Source organism: Suricata suricatta, chromosome 16, assembly GCF_006229205.1.
Source record: "Suricata suricatta isolate VVHF042 chromosome 16, meerkat_22Aug2017_6uvM2_HiC, whole genome shotgun sequence".
Taxonomy (NCBI): Eukaryota; Metazoa; Chordata; class Mammalia; order Carnivora; family Herpestidae; genus Suricata; species Suricata suricatta.
In genome coordinates, this window is record NC_043715.1 from 21,750,899 (window position 1) to 21,770,441 (window position 19,543).

Consider the following 19,543-nt stretch of genomic DNA (forward strand, 5'->3'; position numbering starts at 1 on the left):
GGTTTTCTTAATATTTTCCAAAATCATTTGATTCTATAATAAGAAGAGGGAATGCTCCAAACTGGAGAATATCCAGGGAAGAATGAACATAGTGGTGGATGTTCCCATCATTGTTATGTTAAATGTTGGCAAATGGAATTAGGGGCACTTAGTTTTAGAGAAGAGATACAAAAAGAAATAAATATTTTCAAAGATCTGAAGCATAATTTTGAGAAAGGCGGATAATATATGTATTCAGATGCTCTAGTTAGATCAAAGCCAGTGGCTAGAGATTAAAATAGGGTATATTTCACTTAATACTAAGGAAGATGTCAATAGTTCTATGAACTGTTGGACAATAGAATCATCTGCCTTTTGGGAGCAGCCTCTCACTAACAGTATTTAAACATAAATCTTCCATTGATGTTTATGATGTAATTTAGATGTGGATATAGCTAACATTGGTATAGGTCTATATATTCCAAGATGGTGTCATAGTTCATTTATTCTTACTCGTTACAACATTTTTTATCTAACTCTATATGATAAAACTCTAATAATTCTTGAATATTCATCTAAAACCCACCCAATTAACCAAGAACTCCCCGATAATCCAAAACAGAAAGGTAGGAATTAGTTTAGCTACTTTGCGTTGGAGATGTGGTATGACCACAGGTCTGTCAATCTCTATATTCTAAAAGCTAGTATTGTTTTAACACCTCTGAAATCTTTAAACCTTACAGAGAGTCAACAGACATTTACTAAATACACTGAAAAAATAGGTCTTTGAACCAGAAGGCATTCTTTTACCTATAAATGAAGACTTCAAATAAGTAGTTTTCTTTTGCTTCATTTTTAGAAATTTCATGAGATTTGTATACAAAGAGTGATACAATCTTATGAATCTCTAGGTTATACTAGTATAAACTAGAACTGTCTCCATTTTGTTTTACTGCAAATGTATTATCTTAAATAACATAAATCTGTAATCTTACATTTCTGTGGGTTAGGACTCTCTTATGGTCTCACTGGACTAAAACTGGTGTAACAGCTGGCTGGTTACATTCTTTCCTAAAAACTACAGGAAAATCTGTTTTCTGCGCATTCAGGTTGTTAGCACAGTTCAGATCCTTTTTGTTGTGGGGCTGCGGTCTCTTTTTCTTGCTGGCTATAAATTAAGGACTGTTCTCAGCCTGTAGAGGTTGCCATATTTCCTGTCGAGTGGCCTTCTCCCCTTATCTCCAAAGCCAACAATAGCATATGCTGGGCCGTTTTCAAGTCACATCTTTCTGATTCAATCTTCTAACTCCCTCTTCCTCTTTAAAGAGTTTACATGATTAGATTGAGGCCATTCAGATATGCCATGATAATGTCCCTCTCTTAAAGTCAGCTGGTTAGCAACCTGAATTCATGGGCATCTCTAATTTTCTTTTGCCATACAAATAACATAGTCATGTGCTCCAAGGTCAGGATATGGACATCTTCGGGACACCATTACTCTACTTTTCAAACAAAAAAAAATTTACTTTTATTTCCTCATTTTCAGAAATTTCAAAAGATTGTTATTCAAGGGTGTCTGGCTGGCTCAGTTAGTAGAGCATGTAACTCTTGATCTTGAGGTTGTAGGCTGAAACTCCATGTTGGGTGTTAAAATTAATTAAAAATAAAAATCAGATATTTTAAAAAGATGATTATTGTGTGATACAGTTTTACAAGTCTCTGGAATTTGTACCTTAGGTATCAAACCTACATATTATTTATTAAAATAGAAAATTATTGGCAGCTTTTGTTATCTCTAAAAATATATTTGGAATTATTATAATTTTCTAAATATAAGCTAGCTAATATGAAGGTTTAATGGGAAACCTCAATATGCTAGCTATTTCTTCTAATACAATTCAGTTTTGCTTTAAAAACCATATAATCTTTGCAAATTGAACAGCATTTATTTTCAGTTAATAATAAGTCAGTAGGCTTTAAACGGTGTTTATGAGAGTAATGCCAATACTTTGCTTTAGAATACAGTACATGGTATTTGTGTCTACTGTTTTGCTTGATGTTTTGATATTGTATGTGTTTATTTAGACTGTATGTTACTAACTAGGTAATTGAATTTGCTGTTTTGTTTGTAGTCACAATATATTGCATTTACTGCATATCATGTATAAAATGTGAAATGAGTCTAGAGATAATACAGATTTTATAGGATGGTCAGAAGCTAATCGATTTAAGCAAGAAGGCATTAGGAAGAAGGGGAGACAAACAGCTCAACAAAGTATATTAAGTAATTTCTTTCTTTTCTTCCAAGCTTTTGTGCATATTCCAGTTACTTAACATATAGTGTAATGTTAGTTTTAGGCGATATTAGGTAGTTTATTAATAGTTCTTCACGTTAAGTGATATCCTAACTTTAAAGCTGTTGTTCTTTTTTTGGGTTTTCTGTATTTAATCTTCAGATCTATTTATTTGGATTTATTTCTGTATTTATTATGCACAGATTCTTGCAAAATATCTTTCTAATTTTTATGTTTGCAAAGTTGAGAATGACAAAATTGCTGTTGTCAAGGGAGGAAAATTAATAAACTTCTATCAGCCAGGCATTTGACGAGGCATTACTATCTCACTAAAATCTTCACATTTTTTAAACATTTGCTGATCTCCAATGTTCTAGATATATTTTTAGGCATGTCATGTACACTAATTACTAAATCCTCATCACAGCCAAAGGAGATAGATTTTAATATAATTCTATTTTCTACATGGGCAACAAGCCAGGAGAGCTTCAGAAATTCATCAAAAGTCACACAGCCTTTAAAGGTCAGATTGAAGATTTTAACAATGGAGTATGAATCCTAACCTCTATCACCAAAGCTTTTTATCACCTAACCCCTATCTTTCATCTGTTTTATAAATCTTACCAATGATTAACAATGGCTCAGTGAAGTTGAAAATAAAATGACAAACATGACCAGTATCTTATGACTGGTGAGTGGCAGAACTTGGAACCAAACTTAAGCCTGTTTGCCTCCAAAGAAAATATTTTTTCCACTTGGTCCCCATATATCTGGTGCATAGAGATAGACAAATACTTCAGCAACAGTAAAACAAGGAAAGGAAGGTATATCCAGAACGGGGTCCAAACCACCTCTAAGCGACAGCGAATTACTACAGAATCTTTGCAGAATGTCTTCGACCAAAAATGTGGGTCATATTGAGCATCGTGGTGTCTAGACGGTTCCTTTTGTCACTTTGGATTGCATCCACAAGCCAGGCGGACAGATGGCATGGGTATGTTTGACTGAGTTTGAGCTGATGGATTTTGAAATGTTTGCTGAATGTTTCCCCATCACAACCATACTCACAGCCCATGACTTGAGCTTTGGTTTCTCAAGATATTGTTCCTCCTCTGATTGCATATTTAAAATGAGAACAAGATAATGTTTCCAGTACAAATTTGAACTATATGTCTTTTTCTTCTGCTTCAATGATCAAATCTGATTGATTTAACAAAGAAGAATTGGATCTGAAAAAGCAACTTTGCATCCTAGGAAGAAGGAAACAGGAATATAGCTTACCTTTCTCTGAAAAGTAGAATTAGAATTAATATAAAATGATCTGTGGTTTCATATGCTTTGAAAGGATGACAAAGAAATAAACAAGAATGTCTATAATCTAAAAATCTGCATAACAGAAGAATCATTCAAAATGAGATCTGGGGGAATAAAGACCATGTGAAAACATAGTCCCACAAATGACATTCCATATCCCCTGATATTATCATCATCTCGGTGTGAAACTTCCGTTTGTTCAAAATACTAAGACACAATTTAAAAGCTTGGACATTATGGAGATTAAATTATAATTGTTTTCTTTGTATACCTAGGTTAACCACATGGATTTTATTTTAATTAATTAAAATACTTTGAAAACCAAACACTTAAAATCCATCTAACTCACTTCCCTAATCTGCATCATAAAAGAATTAGTATGAATAAGAATTCTAAAGTCATTTGCGAAGTCATTTATAACCTTTATGTATTTCCTATTCTCCTGATTAAATTACATGTCTGAGTGATTCTTAATTATATTTTGCCAGATGATTTGAAAGCTTTCTATCTTAAGGTCTGTTAGTAAACAAATGAATGTGAAAAAATAGAATATGTCCAGTATAATTTATATAATGTAAAAGCTTTATCATTGTCACAGGCTTCCTAGTGCAAATGGTTACTACTAATAAAGTCAACTCCAGCAAGAGGTATCTTGGCAAGCGGGAGGCTCACAAAAGATATATTGTAGACATCTCCTTGAAATTTATGCTCCATACAGATTATCTTCTATTAACTGGTGAGCTTGAACCTTGAAAGGAGTTTCAAGTTTCAGATAAGTAACACACATCACTGAACATTACGTCTGCCACCTGGTAATGGATAATATAAATACGGCACATTTATTCAGCAGGGAAGGGAAACTGCTTCTATAGCCAATTCTCAATTATTCGGGGTAATGGGGGAAATCCTCCAAGTGGTTATCCATAAATACAGATAATTGGCAGAATATGTAAATTAGGTCCCATCTCACAATGTTTATGAACATTTTGGCTGAATAGTGATAAAAGCAGAAATGAAGAATTATTAAAGCACCATAATTATTATGAAGTATTTGACAGATTCACTCTTGCCTGGTCTCCCTCGCAACTCTCCGACTTGGCCTCCTCCATTGCCGCCTTTGTCCACTCTCAAAAGGCATGTCTTCCTCTGGGTTTTGCATTCCATTTTCTTCTCTTTTTCATATACAAATTATTTCTGGTTCATCTCACCCACTATCATAGCTACAGATAGCAAGAGAGCAGATGCTTAATACATGCTGGTTGAATGAGCAAACTGCTAAGTTACCCTCCTTCATGTTATTTCAATTTAATTAAATGCTTAATGTATAGTGGGTCAGGCTGACAAACCTATAGGGGTGTCACCGTTATCTGGGGAGTTTGGTTTAAATACAGACACTGAAGCCATTCCCACATCTCTAAAATCAAAATCTTGGGGATCATTGGGACAGAGAAGCAAAAAACCTTCATTAAAAGAGACAGTGAACTACATCAGCAAACAGAAGACACGGAAACTGTTTAATAGACACTCTAGAATACTCTGATTTCTATGCAAGTAGATGACTCTCTCTGCCTTAAAGTGGCTTATGTGTGAATATATTCAATCTGTGTAATTGAAAGTTCTTACTCAAAATGCAGCTCCACCTGTGACAGAGCCAAGCTCCAGTCTTATCCTCACACTTGACCGGCTGTAATCAATCACCTAGCCCTGGCCTAGATCTCAGGATGGGGTGAATTCACTGAACCATAAAGGGTTGGCAGGGCCAATTTGAGCATCATCAGATCTGTGTCAGTCAGTATAAGCTTAACAAATATTTTTTCATGGAAACTCACGCTCTGTCAGGGACTCTGATATCAGATGGATTGTTGAGTACTCCTGTTTGGCCGATAGCATTTTCTCAAGGACTTTTGACACATGAAAATGAATAAAACACTTTTTCTTAGAGCAGTGATCTTATCCGCCCATGGAATTAGTCGTTGATTTTTGTTTGTCCCTTCACCCAGTGATTCTTCAAAAATCTTAAGATATTTTAATAGAGCTTGAAATAAAGGCTATGCCCTTAAAATCTTTTCATTAGGGCCTCTGGAATCTGGCTGAGGCTTTATCATTCACCCACTACGTCTCCTTTTAGTTCAGTTCTCCAGCAAGAGTGGATTATCTTTGCATTTCTCAAAATGATCACACTCTCCTGTTTAGCTTGGTTCCTTCCATCAACGCTGCTTCCACAGCTCTTCATCCAACTTTCCCACTTCTCTTACCAGCCCGGAGTCTCTTCCATCAGCCTTCACGTGGATAACTGCCACGGCTGACGAGGGGTCTTCTCCTCCACGCTTGAGACGTGATCTCTGAACTGACATTGGGACGTGTCTCCAAAAGCAGATCCCATCATCCAAGTCTCTCCCATTGTTCTCAGGATAGAACCACCACCTGAACCTGGCCTTCAGGGTCCTTTAGTGCTTTGCCCTCTGCCAGCCCTCTTCCTGTTGTGTTCCCTGCCTTGCTTACCCTGCTCCAGCAACATCTCTGAAGATTTAGGGCCACCCTCACTTGCTTCTGCAAGGTGACTGCACACGCTCTTCCCTCTGCTAGAACTACTCCTCACTGATTGTGCCTGGAAAGATCCCTTGCCCCTTGAACACCTAGCTCTATCATGATTTCTGCAGTGAAGCTGTTTTTTCTAACATTTTTCTAGACTGATCTTCTCATAGTGTCATTTATTACAGATCCTTTATCCCCTGAGGTGTATTCCACTGCCTGGCACAGTGTCTGATGCACATTAGGTGCTGAACAAATACTCATGGGAAGAACTAATTAAGATGACTGTTTTCCCTAGGTCTGATTGGATATCTTGGTTCTCTGCCTCTCAGTGCTTTGTCCTTTTTTCATTCTTATAATCACTGGTTCATTGTTTTAAACCACTACAATGTAAATTTTTTAAGGGCAGAGTACCCTGCTGTGTTCACAAAATAGCTGCCGTACAAATAGCTAGTGCATGAGAGACAATTAAAAACCAGGTGTCATTGGAGTAATTACATATAGAACTATGATGAATATGTTTCCTCATCTACAGTTTTGCTAAATCATCCATTTAATTCTTCTGGTTATTAAGTCAATCATTCTGGCTTTTAAAAAATGTCCCTCATCCTTGTCTATCCCAAAGATCATCAGGGGTCTGCTGAATACACTGGCTGGTTCTCTCCTGCAAATTATTTGTACAAATCATCCAGTGGGCCAATGGAAGTCCAGGCAACCTCAGAACTCAAACAGTTGTTTCTAATTAATGATATCAGTCTTGAGACTAAGTTTGGATTTCCCCAGGCATGTTTAATGATAATAACACTAATAATGGCTAACGTTACTAAGTACTTACCCAGGACCAGGTACAGTGCTAATCATTTTCTATAGTTTGCTTTGTTTAATTCTCTCCATAACCTATATGAGAAGTGACAATTTCCCCAAGGTTACAGAAAGTAAATCTTGGAGCTGGGATCCAAATCCAGGCAGGTTGATGCCTTAGTGGGAGTGCTTCTGAATTGCCTGCTGATAGTCAGGGCTGTGTTTGCTGCTCTTTAATAGTCATTCTTCATACTTTAACTGATTCTTTGTGTACTTGAACTACTCCATCTCCTTCCAATGCACTCAGGATAAAGCCTTATCCAAGATAATTCTCCTCATTCTTTCCCTCACCCTGTCCCTCTTATTTGTATGAACCTGTTCCCTTCATCCCACTCAACTCTTGGAAAAATCCAATTTTGTAATTTCTAGTTACCTCACTGTAAAAGAAGCTGTTGGTACACTGTGTGTTTCCTTGCACATATGTTGGGAATTTGAAATCTAAACAGCCCAGCTTCCTTACCTCACCCTTGGATGAGATGTGATTCATGTTCCAAACTGCCTCCTAGAGTTCTCTGCTGAAAGTGAACCAAATTCCCCACAGTAGTAATCAGCTCAGGAAAAGAACTCTTACTGATCCTGTGCAAGTTCTCGCATTCTTGTCATAGTCCTTCCTAGAATCACCTCTCACATCCAGTCTTTGCACTCAAATCCTTGTTTCAGAGTCTATTTTGGGGGCAACTGCCCCTAAGATCTCCTTGCTACTCTTTATTTACCTTCAACTCCAGCAGTCTAATTTGGACCTCGCTTGGATGGAATCTACGATTTCTGTTCACCAGGTTCCTGTAGTGGACTGCAGCTTTCCTTACATTTTTTAAAAACAGAGTGTCTCCTAACTGCTCTTAACTGACTCTCCCCTGGCTTCATTTTGATTTTGCATCCACGATGCTTTGCAGGCAAGATGGCCAAGAGGTCTGTACCAGCCCTCTTGTAGAAGCGGCGCTGACTTTTAAGTTGAATATCCTATTACCCAGCATCACTGACCAGGTAACTGTTAGTCATGCTTTGAGTCCTTTGAGTCCTTTGTGATTTCCAGAAAATTGGCCCAAGGGGAAGACTCTCTGCAAGTAAAGATTGTATCCATGTGTTCCCAGCAGCTCATCAGAGGATGAGATTTAATGCTATTTCAGACTCCCATTTCAAAGTTGTGTTTCCAGCCTGTCATAAGAGACATTAAAAAAAAAATCTGTGGCTCTTGGGAGCTGATCACAGCTTTTAAAAAAGTGTTTTTAACATAGTTTCTAAATCTTTGATCTCCCTTTTAAATTTATATATTTCTGTGTGTGTATGTATATATGTGTATGCATATGTGTGTGTGTGTGTGTGTGAGTGTGTATAAACAATGCCTCAATCTGAGTGCAATTCACTTAGTTTAATTTGGCATCTAGATAAGATGCCTGAAATTTATGTTTTTATATGGTTTAATATTGTTTCTTCAGTCTTTCATGCTGAATCTTTGTCCTTTTACAAATTAGATTTCTCACTTTCTTTTCATGGGATTCCTGTTGGACAAATATAATCTTTTCAATAAGAGATAAACATTTCACATTTTTTTACAATAACTCTTTATTATGATAATACTCTCATTTTCGCATTCTCCAAGACACTTAAACAGTACCCGTTTATTAACCAAGCAATTTATCAATATTTATTCATGATGCCAATGGCAGACTTCTTGTCATAAATAATTATTGAAGTAATAAATAGTTTTATTATTAAAAACTGATGACAAGAGCAGAGTGATCACCCTGATAAAGACTGATGGCAGGTCTTGGTATCTGATGCGACACTCAGAACACTGTGCAGATTGAATCTAAGGCCTCCTGCATGGATAATAAATTGTTATTTCAGAGAATAAAATGATTGATACATTTGCTTGCTGTGGAAAAAGCATTGGGGAGAAGCTTCTACTCCCTAACTTATTTAAACAGGCTATGGTGAAATTTTCTTTCCTTGTGACAAATTTAACTTTTCAAGAGAGTGACAGCTCTTTGGCAGAGAGATGAGCAGAGATGCATTCCTTTTTAGAAGCTCCTAAAAGTCAAATTCATTTTAGACAGTCTTTGAATATTCTCTGGCCTCAGTGAAGCCCCCAGCAGGCGGCACCCAAAACAGAGGTTCCAAGGCAAGCACGTGGTGGGAGCGTGGTAGGAAGGCATGACATGTGATACCATGAGCAGCTCAACAAGTAGACAAACAAAGTCTGGCAGATTGCTCTGGAGAAACTGCCAGTGACTCTTGCACTGTCTGGCTTGGTGCACAAGCTCATTGTCATTTTTTTTTCTTTTTTTCCTATCAGTTTGATCCTACCTTTTATGACAAACTAGCCCTGGAGACCATCTACCTTTTGACAACCTAGAAAATGACTGTATTGGGAGGAGGAAAAGGAGGGTGATCAGGGTGGAATTGTAAATGTGTGTCCTATGCAGCTTTACAAATGTTTTATTCTGCTATTACTATAAATTAAAGTGCAATGACAAATATTATGAAAATCCTCTCAAAGGGAATACCTAAGATTTAAAATATATTCTCTACTTTGCTCAATCTATTTGTGCCACAAAAGGCACGGAAAAGAATGACAAATATATAATTTGAAATGTCACCTAGTAATAGCAGGGTGAACTTAAGTCAGAGAATTATTATATTTTCCAATTTTCATTTTAAAGGAACAATTGAAACATCAAATATGATGTATATTCAGTGATTTCAGATCAATTCTAAATGAACTGCTTATATGGGAAACACAAGTATCCACCTTTGAGGTCTGAATGTATTATATGTCTTCATTCTTCTCTGTGTGTGCTTAACAATGTGAGACTAAAGCAATTTCTGAAAATTATTTCTGTGAAAGTGATTTCTTTTCAGCTTTCCTTTGTTGAAACTTTCTTAGGATATGTGAAAACGTAAGTTGTATGATCTCTATATAATCATAAGTGGGTTTTTTTAATTGGTAACTTTATTTTCTGAAATGTGGGCTTGATAAGAAAAATAACAAAACTTCACAACTCAATTACTTTAAGTGTCTGGTTAAAATTATGTTGAACATATTTGTAAAAATCTATGGTATCTACTCCTTTTTTTTCCCTTCTCAACTTAGTGTGGGGTTTTCTTGCAGATGCTCATTTTAAAAGTAATTTTAAGCATTTCAGTAGTGACAAGACATTTGCATTAGTGGGGGAGAAAAGGACCATGCAACAATGCGATGCCTTGTAATTGCCAAATCTTACACTTACAGTACAAGGCAGGAGCTGTGCGATCACAATGCAGAGGCTTTAATTTTTTCTGTAGTATATGTATAATTCCCTAGGATAGAATATACATGATGCCCAAATTCTGACAGTTTATCAAATTAGAGTCAATTAACATTTTTAGTGATGCCACAGGATGTGTTATGCATTTCAGGGTAGAATCATAGCTTAAAATGTATTCTCTGTCTTCCAGAACTATAGAAATTTATGAAGACATAATAGATTAACAAACATAGTATAGCCAGCTAGATAAAGGACTGCTTTGCAAATATCTATGTGTGTTCCATGCAGAAAGGTGAGGATGACAATCAACTTAAGTGAGCAGTTTTCTCCCTTTCCCTCCAGAGCTCAGTCATTGACAGGGCTTACATGCCAACCACCGTACTGGGCACCAGTGACATAGATATCCATAGCCTTGCAGTAATTCAGCAAGCATTTTCTTGACTTCCAATTCACCAAACCCTAAGCTAGGTAGTAAGGGTAAAAACGTAGGTCAAAATGAGTTTCTGCCCTCAAAGAGCTCAGAGAGGAATAGAAATATAAATCAATGGAGCGCAAAAAAGTATTAAAGTTATTGTGACATATATTTGAATAAGACATAAAGCAAACAAATGTGAGATCTTGATAATTGTATCTGAAAGAGGAGTTTCACAGACAAGCTATGAATAAGCCATCTTCAAAGATGGTTTGCTTTACAGTAGTAAACGAGAGGGATGGGGTACATTGGTTTGGGTAGCTTGATTCCAGATAGAAAAAGAAGCCAATTTTGGTTAACTTTAAGTAGAAAAGGAATTTGTTTTAAGGAATAAACCCCAGAACTGAAAATGAAACTAAGGAACCACAACAGCAGATTTCAAATTTGAAGGAGGTGGTATATAGGAGCAGAGAACTGTTGGTAAATAATTGTGAAAGAGGTAGAAATAGCCTCATTTTCAGTGCCAGTTAGGTTCTGTAATAGCACGCTGGCCCTGGAGGTGATGGCAAGGAGTGGACTCCAGAAGCCGAGATTCCGGCTGTTATGATGACCACGCCCTTTGGCTGAGGCACATTTCCCAAGCATTGCTCTCTGGCCTTCTAGATTGCACAATGTATCCTGTACTCACCTCTTAAATTTCATTCCATCCTAAGTTAATCAGAGTCAACTATTTCCAACCCAATCCCTAACTACCAAAGTGAATTTTACAATTCAAACATGTTTCCTCAATTTTCTTACTCCACAGTCAACTTGTTTTTCTTTTGTGATAAAAATGGTTTCAGGAAACTTTTATGTACAACAAATACCAAGTGTATTGTGTCTTCAAAAACAATATTATTACAACAAAGGAGAGAAAAACCCTGTTTTCTACCAGTTCTTTCAACTTATATGGGCTCATGCCTGCCCTATTGTTACCATGTGAAAACACAAGGAATATGACTCACAAACTCTTTATGAGGCTGTTGGCCAAAGACTCAAAATCCAGTGTTCTAGCCAAGACTTAATCCAAGGCTATCATCACACATTTGTCATCTTTTACATCTTGAAAGCCTAACTCAAACTCTTCTGTAAAGAGTTCTGTAGTACCAAACACTGCATTCAAATATTGTGGGGCAATTGAAAACTTGCTTTTGAAGAGGACTGTTGATACCATGGTTATGGCCCTTCCAACACTAGGATCTAGACAGGAATAGAAAAAAGATAGGCGTTTAAGTTTTCTTGATGTCTTCAGCAAATCCAATGAAACTTTTCCCACAGACATCACCTGTACATGACTCTTCCTTTTAATGCAGAACTAACTTGGATACATAGTCTTTTTAAACATTCGAGTCTGGGGAAAATTCCTCATTCTTGACAGATTGGTCACTTCTCTCTCTGTCTGTCTCTTTTTCTCTCTCCCTCTCCCTCTTTCCCTCTCCCTCCCTTTTTTCCAAAAAGTAAGATGGACATAAAACTGTTTCTATTCCCTCACTGCCAGGAAGATGGGAATAAAGTGAATTTTATCATATCCCCTCTCACTTACTAACTAAGACAGATTTATTTACAATAAGGAAAAATATGAAGGAATCTAAATGTCTAGAGCAACAGCAAAAACTTATGGTTACTATCTGTTTCATTAAATAAAGTTCAGTGACTAAAAACAGATTTATGTAGGGAAAACTTGTCTTGATTAGAATATACTGTTGTTATGCCCTTAAGCATTTTAAATTTTGTGGACCCAGTCATAATGTATTTATTATTATTTTAAGTACCTCAAAACCAATGATCACATACAGGTGTTTTATGGTGGTGTGGTTCTGTTTTCGACTTATCATTACCCTTATAGTCAGAAAGGTGTTTCATTTTTCCAGTTTCATATCCTTAATATGTCAGGGTCTTGCTCTCAATAAATATTTGTTGACTGAGTGGGGAAAAATAGATACAAGGTACACCATCCAAAGAGGAAACAGTTGTAACAGTTATGGCACCATCATACCATGGAAAACTAAATAGCTATTTAAAATATTATTGAGGTGTATATTAATGTGGAAAAAATTATAATATATTCTTAAATTATTTTAAACCAGGTTATAGAATAGAGTGAATATTATAATATTACTCTTATTAACATAGATTATATTTTTGTGTCAGAGATTACTTCATTAATGCTTGCAAAGTGTAGAATATAAATTATATGTTCTCAGCTGACCCAGAGGGCCAAGCTCAGGATTCTTCTTATAATTATAATTGAAATCCAATATAACCCTATTTATGTCTCCAAGCCCTTCTTGTGATTTCAAAAGAATTCCTACTTTGTTGCTCTTGTCTGTGAGGAGGGAAGGAATCCATTTTTCTTGCTAACATTTATCAGAATGTGCAGGCTATGGATATAAGCATCCTGAATGCTAGAATAGGTTCTAAAGAGTCAGATGGTTTCTCTCTCTTTCTCTTTCTTATATTTCTATATTTCCATGGAACCCAAGGCCACTGTTATGGTCATAATAGATTTTGGAGCTTCGACGGTTTGAAGCTTCATGGATGTCCAGCAAAGGAGAGATGGGTCTTAGACTTATGTACAGAAATCCAAAATAAAAGCAGAGCGAAGAGTCTAGATATCAGCATGAGCTATCTACTCTTATTTATTGTGGAGTGAGTGGGTCAAGTGCGCAGGTTTCAGGACAAAAGGATAGCATCTTCTGTCATCTTAGTTTTTCAATAACTTGGTGTGTTACTCTGAGTCAAGTTTGTGCCATGTCTTTTTTTGGTATCTTTTTTATATATAACCATTACTTCTACTAGAGACCAATCCTTTCATTATGCACCCACAGCTACCTCTGAAGGTGCTAGTTGTTAGCAGAAAGAGTACTTTGCCAATATTCTCTTCATTGGCTCAGAAAAATACAGTCCCTTTATATATCTAATGGCTAGCTCCAGTGCCCTAGTGCCATCTTTTTCTATCAGGAGAACAAAAATATCCTGTCCCCAAGGTCCTTCTAGCTGGACTAAAAATCAGATTGACATGGGACAGATAGATTGACGGAATATTAAGTTTAATATCACACATATGGGGAATCCATGCAGACATGGAAATTCCAAAGACATTCAGGCAAAATGAGGTATCTATGCCATTTTGAACTAAGGAGAATGGGATAGGGGCTTGGATCTTCAAAGGGAAAGAATATAATTTTCAGGGGAAATGAAGAAGAGTAAATGGTTTGTCCATGCAAAAACAAAGGGACAAAGAGAGGCTGCTGATCAAACATACCTTACTAGGTTTTTTCCTGTCCACCATACATCCTAGTTCATACGTTAATGGGCAGGTGCAGGGAACATAAGGAACTTGTCCTGAATCTGATGGGTTTGATTGCTTGATGTCGGGGCGCCAAGTTTTCTGTCTGCCTCAGGCAAGGATTATCACTCTCTGGAGAGTGAACCAGTAAACAAGATTTGCATCTAGAGGCTGGAGACTGCCATTTCCTGGTCAAAATAACTTTGGCGTCTGTCATGCTGGGCAAGATGTGGAGTGGCCAAGGTGCACAAAAGATCAAAACCGTATTTCAGATTATTCAGTATTTAGATTATTTGCTGAGGCAAATCTGGGCGTTTCTTTTGATATTCATTTGACTCTGTTTACCTGGTAACTGACCTTGGTCAGCTGCTTTGTTTTCCTGCCTTGAAACCTTTATAAAAGACAGTTTTCTGAATAAATCTCTCTTTTGCCTGATCAAAAACCATGAGTGTTGTCTTTACTCTCTGCGTCTCCCTCTCCTGCCCCCTTTTTCTCTCCCTCCCTCAGGAGAAGGACCCAAGAGGGAGGGCACTCAAAGCCTGGACAAGTGGCCTAGACCTGGCGAGCTAGCGCACCGCGGCACCGCAAGTGCGGTCCCAGCTTGGGATGGAAGCGGACGGGGCGGACGAGCAGGCCCCGGCCACCGGGTTAAGACAGCTTGATTCAAAATAATGTTCATGCCAAAGTGGCCCATGTTGGGCAGCCTTCCCTTAGCCCATTTGCAAGGCCAACTGTAAAATAAAAAGGCAGAATTACTTATTTAGAAATAATTAAGAATTTCAAGAGGACAACAGAGCATTAAAGTAAGTGTGTGTCCCTTATGGGAGGGGTCCCTGTGTGACTGTTCTGGTCACTAGCCCTGTTCTCTGTAACTCATGGTGACCATCGAAGGAGACTTTTGGCCTTAACTTGCTAATTGGGCCACATTTGGGATTATATTTGCCCTCCTTGATCTTTTATTTCCTTAACTGTGAGAGGGTTGGACATTTACTGTCCATCTCTCTGAAAAAACAAAAAAAAACCTCCATAATTCTTAAGCAAATCATTCTCTCTTCTCAGATTTCAATGAGCCACAAAGGGGGAGGCTGGACTTTGATAAGCCAAACAAAGATTTCCTTTAGACACTTTTTCTAAGGCTGAGGCCTGCCTAGCATAAATCTGCATAAGTAAGTAGGACCCTCAAGATATGCTCCAGGGTGAATTTCTAAGCCTACTTCTTCAAAGAAGGGCTGGTGATTTTCTTTGTTGAAAGGTCAAAGGAATAGTGCCAATAAATCTATCTTTTTATCTCTTGTAGAACAAGTTTAAGTTTATTTTTCTCTATATTTATTTATTTGCATGGAAATATCTGAAAGGAAACTAACTACATTTATCTCTGGATAAAATTTTGGAATAATAATTAAAAAGTTACTTTTGATTATTGGCTTCTCTTTTTTTTAATGTTTACTTATTTTTGAGAGAGAGAGAAAGTTAAGCAGGGGAGGGGCAGAGAGAGAAGAGACAAAGGATTCAGAGCTGACTCTGTGCTGAAAGCAGTGATCCTGATATGGGGCTTGAACTGAGATCATGACCAGAACTGAAGTCCAATGCTCAACTGACTGAGCCACCCAGGCACCCTTAGTTATCTTTATCATTTTTTTTCTATAGAGTCCATACTTTTCATTTTTATTATCAGTAAAAACAACTCTAACATTATATATGAGAAAAACATTTTTTCCTTTTTAAAAAACAATTGGGTGATAAATTTCTTTGTAAGTTCAGAATATGTAAAAACCCCAAGTTTATGATACTGACAATTTTGCCCAATGTTGGGATAGAAATCATTAAATTGTAAGAAATATGGCTAAGTTACTTAGAGGTGCCTAGATGTCCTAACATGCAAGACCAGTGGCTCTCATTACTTTAGTGGAAATTGTTCCAAATGTCTCAATCAATGGGGACTATTATTTTGTGGTTTGTGAATGGTCTAAATTCTGTTTGGTCATCATCCCAAGATTATGTGATGTTGCCTATGCAAGATGGTATCTTTCTGAAGCTTCCCTTCTCTCGGCTAAGCATTACTTTTGGTGATAAGAGGGGTTGAATGCCTTACATAAGAAATCTAGACAAAGATGATGAACAGTTGCCAATGTCACAAAACAGCGATAAGTATATGTAATGAGTCTTTGGATAGAAGCATATAGCACTTCTTATAATGATGTCTTGCCTCTCTTTCTCTCTGTCTCTCCCTCTCTCTCATCAAGCCTCTGGGTCTAACTACTGATATGTTAAACATCAACACAGAAAGAGAATTAGCAAATATTTGAAGGGTAAAACCAAATGTGTGTGTGTGTGTGTGTGTGTGTGTGTGTGTGTGTGTACGTGTGTGTATAGATCTGTATTTGCATCTACACCTATCTGTCTTAAATGCCTTTACACTGAGATGGCTCTAATGTCTTGGCAGCCTATGTAAGCAAACCAGAAACTAGGCCAGACTCAGGCGGGCGTGCAAATGCCCTAAGGTTAAGAAATCAAAATTTAAGAACAACCAATCACAAATAGTCAACTAGGCATTTCCATGTAAGGCTTAAGCTATACCCAGTTGAATAAATTCTGTCGCTTTGCTTCCAGTCTCCTCTCTCAAGCCTTTTTCTTAGCTCCTTCCAGTGGAGCTCTCCCATCCACTTTTGATTTAGGTGCCTGATTCAAATTAATGTTTGCTCAAATAAACCCTTAAACATTTTAATATGCCTCACTATATCATTTAACACTATCTAGCTATATATAGCTATAAATAATATCTTTCATCATCTTTATGATCATAAATAATGACTCACTGAGCATTTCCCCTGTGTAGGACCCTGTAGGAAGTATTTTACTGGCCCCATTTTATTTAGCCCAATCAACTCTCCTACAAGGTTGATGTTAGTTTATGTCTTTCTGTATTGTAGATGAGATTTATACAGATAAAGTAACTTCTTATTGCATTGCTAGTAAAGGTTAGATCTGTTTCTACCCAGGAATTTATTAATAAAACACTTGACTTTCTTAAGGTCTTGTGAAGAGGAAGCCTGAAGTAGAAATCTCCTGTCTTTCTGTCCTGGGAATGAATATTAACTCTCTAAGTTTTTTGTTTTTTTTTTTTTCCTTTCCCTGTCTGCCCTTGGGCAACACTACAGACTTTGTGGATTCTCTATTTTATTTTTATGGGCATAATAATGCCTACCTCCTATGTTGCCATCATTGTGTTTCTAATGAAAGGAAATAATGCTTATAACTTGTTTGCTACAGATTGAACCACAGGAGAGGAGGAATATATCCTTTTCCCTTTTTACTTTTCTTCCTTTTCTCATATCCTTTCTTATTTCTTTTTGTTAATTAAGTGGTGAGTGTGTATGTATGAGTGTATATCTTTTTGGTTCTTGTAAAAAAAAAAAATCAGGGCTTCTGAGAGGACTACTTTCCCTAAGTTACTTTAAAGGCAAGAAGTTGAAATTACAATCCAGGCAATGTGGTAAAATCTTGTTGACAGACAGAATTTCTGCTGACCGATTCTTGCCCTGGAACCCAGGGGGTTAGAGAGCACTTGAGAACAGCAATCAGCAGCCCATTTCCTCACTCCTCAGTGGACTGGAGATACTAATTGCCTGACAGACCTTCCCACTCTGCCTAGATCCTCTCTCCAAAGGCTCTTTTCATTATACCTGTTGTTTATGACCAAAACGATGTGCCATATTTAGAAATTTTAAAAGAAGTGCCAACCCCCCACTCCGACATTTTGAAGCTTTGTTGAGTGGTTAAGCAATAAGCAAGATAAATTATCACTGTTAAAAATGAAAAAATAAAATCAGTGGCATGGAATTTCAAGACAGCATTTCCATTTGAAGCCATGAATAATGTAGTTATGGTAATATAGCCGCTATTCATAATTATGAACACTTCATTCCTCCACATGTTCTCATGTCACACAGAGCAGGCTGGTGAGATCTGGTCTGCCTCTGATTGTATTTGCTGCCTTTTGCATTATAAATGATACTCTACTCTACCCTGACTACCCCAACTGTATGGCAGCCACTGGTGACATTATAGTCAACAGCAGCATGTCTTTTAACCTCCCCTGTGGGACTCAGTGTGCCTCTTTAGTTGGAGCTTAGAGTTGAGTCCCAATCAAGAGTTAGAACTAGTCCACAATGAGTCCCTCCATCAATCGTTTTAAAGACAAAAAGAAACGTTAATATGAAATCGTGCATCATGGTCCTTTACTTGCATGGGCCCTTCTAACCCCATAAGAAAGAACCTAGCTATTTCGAAGTCAGGATGTTGGTTGAATTTTTATAACATAATAGCAATGATCATGGATCTTGACATCATCACATTTTACTATAAATCTGCCACTTAGTAGACATGTCACTTAGTAGAACTTGATATCATATTATTGATATTTTATATTTGCTGTGATAGTTAAATGCCACAACTCTTCACTGTTCTTAGTCTGTACCTAGCACTAAATATTCAATAAGTAATAGTGTTTATAAGAACAAACAAAAACTAAAAAGAATTATGATTAAAAATAATAGCTATCTCACAACTTTGTGGGTTTGATCTTAACATTTTCTTAAATCTAAAACTCAGAAGACTTTGCATTTTAATGTCTGTACAATTATACTTTGTTTTAAAGTCAATGTGTACTTTGGACATCACTGTTTCCTTTTGCACATGAAAATACCTAAATTGACAGCATATCTTTAAAAAAATAACAATACTGTATTTGAATCTCCTGTCTTTCATGATATTCTAGTTTCTATGGATGAGAGTAATGTATGCTTTTGATTCTTTTTTTCTTTAATGTTTATTTATTTATTTTGAGGGGGGAGGGCTGGAGAGAGTGGGAGAATCCCAAGCAGGATCTATGACAGCACCAAGCTGGTCATGGGCTCAGAGATCCCACAGTTCATGACCTGATCCAAAATCAGGAATTGGACACCTAACTGATTGAGCCACCCAGGTGCCCCAGTATGCCCTTGATTTTAAGTAGTTACATGACATTCATAAATTCATACATCCAGTTGGTCATCAAAATTAGACAGTATTTGGATAGATTATTCCACTAAATCAGCAGATTTGGCATTCGTTCTCAAAACTTTTGGAATTCTTAGACAAATAGAAATTTGAAAAACAAAGTCGTAAGGACATGAGACACTGACATGGGATTTTTCAGAAAAGAACCTTAATAAAGGAAAGAAGGGAAAAGGAAAGGAAGACACAGGAAGAATAAGAAAAGCAGACAAGCAGACAGGAAGAAAAGATAAGAATGAAAAGCATTACCAAATGCTACCATCTAACCCATGATCACATGAACTAATGCTTAAATTTAAGAAGTGCATTATATTTGAAAATATATGTTCAATTGCATTTTGCTTGTTACAAACTCAGAGTATTTTACTTATTTCCTCCCTTGCCCTCCAATTGCCATAGTACAACAATACTCAAATAAGCTTCATCACAAACCCTGTCCAAGTGCTCTCTCAGTCATTTCAGTGAAATAGCCAATAAGATAGTTTAGAATTTAACTTCAAATGATCTAATTATATGTCTA